Raw genomic sequence first — 3,892 nt, 5'->3', positions numbered from 1 at the left:
TTTTACAAATTTTAATGTCTTAAAAGCCATTTAATATTGAAACATTTACAGATTAAATGATATAATTTGATTCAAAATAATTGGGCAGAAAGGAGAATGGGACACTATGGAGGAAACAGGATTTGCTGTAAGTTGATAAATGGTGAAGCTAGGTTTAGGGTCTGTGAGGTGTCATAATATTATTCTCATTATTCAGAAGTTGTGTATGTTTGAAATTTTTCATAATAAAGAATTAAAACAGAAGCCTTAAATAGGAACAGTGCTCCCACCAACCTACAAAAGGGCATCTGAATCTCCATACTAGCCCCCCCACTACCCTGGGGGACTGGTGGCGGGGAGGGAGTTAGTCCTGCCCCAGGGCTTCTCCTAAAGGGTACGCATAGTACCACATTTTTGTTTAATATTCATTTCGTTCCCCCTCGAAACACATAGGTAACAGCCCAGGCTCGCATTTGTTCAGAAGAGTTGGAGCTGCCCAAATGAATCTCATGGGTAGAATGTGCTAGGTTATGATACTATATCAAAAATTCGAGTGGTGCTGACATTAATGTTAGCCAACTCAAAATAGTGTTCCTAATGAAAAGAATAGAGTCCTTTACTCGGTGGTTGGCTTCAGTCTGTTCACAGCCAGATCAGTCAGTTCTGTCTCTGGTTTCCTGCTTACCAGCTCTGATGGTGATGGTGCTGGGAGAGAGAAAGAGGGGGTTGTCTAGAAACCCCCTGGCCTGAGAGGAAAGCCATCAGTGAACACTGTCACCGTGCCACCAGAGGGCTGTTTGCAGTTGCTACAGAAACGTGCCCACTTCGGTCTCCTACTGCATCTCTAACAAATGGTGGCAGGGCTTATTGTGAGCCAAGAGGAACGGTTGAGAGGACAGTCTTTGGCGTCAGACTTGGCCTTGAGTGCTAGCCTCAGTCAACTGTGACCCGAGGAAGGGGAAGAATGAGCCCTCAGCAGCTGTCAGAGAGAGTGATGGTCGGGTGGTGCCTGGCACGAGGTGAAGGGCTCAGTAGGTGACATCTCTTGCCACCCGGTATTCCCTGCGCAGAAAGGAATTGGGGCTCTGTGTTTTATTTCTCTTAGACACTGACATTCATAGAGGCATGTAGAACCATGTACAGGTCTAAAGGAATGTAATGGTACCGTTTTATTTTTCAGGGTTCCGAAATCAGAGATCTTGAGATTAAAAATGGCAGGAAAATCATTGCTTTTTAAAGCAATTCTCCTTGGAGATGGTGGAGTTGGGAAGAGTTCTCTAATGAACAGATATGTGACTAGTAAGTTTGATGCCCAACTGTTCCATACAATAGGTGTGGAATTTTTAAGTAAATATTTGTAGGTGGATGGACATTTTGTTACCATGCAGATTTGGGACACGGCTGGTCAAGAGTGGTTCAGAAGCCTGAGGACGCCATTTTACAGAGGTTCTGACTGTTGCCTGCTTACTTTTAGCATCGATGATTCTCAAAGCTTCCAGAATTTGAGTAACTGGAAGAAAGAATTCATATATTATGCGGATGTGAAAGAGCCCGAAAGCTTTCCTTTTGTGATTTTGGGTAACAAGGTTGACATCAGCGAGCGGCACGTGTCTGCAGAAGAAGCTCAAGCCTGGTTCAGGGAAAATGGCAACTATCCTTACTTTGAAACAAGTGCAAAAGATGCCACGAATGTCGCAGCGGCCTTTGAGGAAGCAGTTCGAAGAGTGCTTGCTACCGAGGATAGGTCAGATCACTTGGTTCAGACAGACACAGTCAGTCTGCACTGAAAGCCCAAGCCCAGCTCATCTTGCTGTTGAAGTTCGAGAGGTTGCCCGTGCGATCTAATCAGCTCACACACATGCACAGGTAAGCACAGGGTGGAGACAAGAATTCGTGTTTGCAGCAATGGATCATGTACTCATAAAATTAAACTAACCATTGCTGCCTTGTTACTGGGTGGGAGAAGGGACACATCCACTCACAGGAGAATCTCTTTACTCAGTAATGGCACCTTACCTTTATAAGTTGTAACGGTTGTCTAATAATGTTTAGTTTAAATATGTATGTCACAGAGCTAATAGATGACCAAGACTTTATAATTAAAACAGAACACTTGAGTATTCTAGAAGTAACTGTTTTCTCCCCGGGAAAATGGAGAACTACTTTTTATGTGTTTTTTATTATTATTATTTTTTTGCGGTATGCGAGTCTCACTGTTGTGGCCTCACCCGTTGTGGAGCACAGGCTCCGGATGCGCAGGCTCAGCGGCCATGGCTCAAGGGCCCAGTTGCTCCGCGGCATGTGGGACCTTCCTGGACCGGGGCACGAACCTGTGTCCCCTGCATCGGCAGGCGGACTCTCAACCACTGCACCACCAGGGAAGCCCTATGTGTATATTTTTCTGTAATTAGCACTCTGTTCCTGGTTCAGGGAAAACATGTCCTAAAGCAATAATGTTAGATATTAAAGATTAAAATCCAGTGTATTTGCCATGTAGTCATGTGATTTGAGGACGTGTTCATTCGGTTTAGAAATTATGTGCATGTTCGCTTTTTCATTCTACGTATCAGGATTGATCTCACTCGTAATCACTTGTCGTTTGTGTGCCCTTCCCTACCTCCAACAGAAGCTGGCTTTATCACTCTTGGAGGAGGTACTGCTTCTGGATTGTACTGTGTGTGTGGGTAAATGAAGACATCTTTATTTGGTCATGTATTTATTCAGTGTCTTCTACATCACTGAGCTTTGTTTAGTGATTTTGTCTCAAGGAGATTTTTCGTCATCCTGCTGCAATGAGCAGCCTTATTGATAGAGCAAGTTGTGGTCTTTCGTGGGTAAAGTTCACGCACTGCGCTATTCATGCCGATCCCATCCTGCAGAGGCACACCAATGCCAGGCGCACGTGTTAGAGAGGACAGGACCCTTGGCTGTGGAGCGGTGGGTTATCAAGTGACATGCTTTTGGGGGGATGTTCTGTGCGGGGGAGTACATTTCGGAACAGCTAGGTTGAGAGATTTCTCTCCCTGGCCCCACTCCTTGGAACCACTTGACACAGAACCCCAATACAGTAAGCTCAGCTTTTGAAAATCTAATTTCCTAACACAACAGATTTGGCTCAAACAAGACAATTTCTCATTTTAAATTTGGGGAAATTAAATCTCTTTATAGTCTCAGGTTAGAGAGAGCTGTTGTTTTTATTATTTATAATCAGTTCCGCCCCCGCCCCACCAAACTGTAATTCTCCATTCAGAAAACAAAATAGGAATCCACCATTAACAAATGAGTGTATATTATATATTCCCTTTGTTTTATTCTCTAGGGGACTTGCTTTGTTATTTTAAATCAGTGTACCCATTGTTTAGTGACTTGCCCTTTTCTCTTAATCTGTCTGGATATATTTCCATTATATAGTAGACCTACTTCATTTATTTGCTGCATGGATATCTAACAGTTTATTCAAACTGTTCTCTGCTGATAGATAGCTAGCAGTAGTATGTTAAGTTTCCCACACCTTGCTCACCAGTGGATATTAGGAGTACATTTTTTGTTGTTTATTATTTGAATAGATGATAGAGTCACACGGTTGAACATTATAAGGCACAAGGGACAAATATCTACCCTTGTCACCGAGTTCCTGCGCATGGAAGCAGCCATGAGTCAGTTTCTTGGGCATCCATCTAGATTTTTAGTACGTAAAGAAAGCATATTGTCTTAGTTCTCTAGTGCTGCCATAATATGCAGGCTAAGCAGTTTAAACAATGAGGATTTCTTTTCTCACAGTTCAGGAGTCTAGAAGTCCAAGATCAAGGTGTTGATAGGTTTAGTTTTCCTCTGCATACAACACTCCCCCCCACCCCGACCCCGGTGTCCAGATTTCCTCCTCTTGTAAGAACACCAGTGAGATTGGATTAAG

The 3,892-nt window shown here is 43.3% G+C and overlaps 1 pseudogene; it reads left to right on the top strand.

The window, feature by feature from the left end:
- Window positions 1-1,190: 1,190 nt before the first annotated feature.
- On the top strand, window positions 1,191-1,796 carry LOC132483003 (ras-related protein Rab-9A-like; annotated as a pseudogene).
- Window positions 1,797-3,892: the final 2,096 nt, after the last annotated feature.

Source organism: Mesoplodon densirostris (assembly GCF_025265405.1).
Source record: "Mesoplodon densirostris isolate mMesDen1 chromosome Y unlocalized genomic scaffold, mMesDen1 primary haplotype SUPER_Y_unloc_2, whole genome shotgun sequence".
In the NCBI taxonomy this organism is placed as follows: domain Eukaryota; kingdom Metazoa; phylum Chordata; class Mammalia; order Artiodactyla; family Ziphiidae; genus Mesoplodon; species Mesoplodon densirostris.
This window is presented reverse-complemented; position numbering and strand designations above follow the sequence as displayed.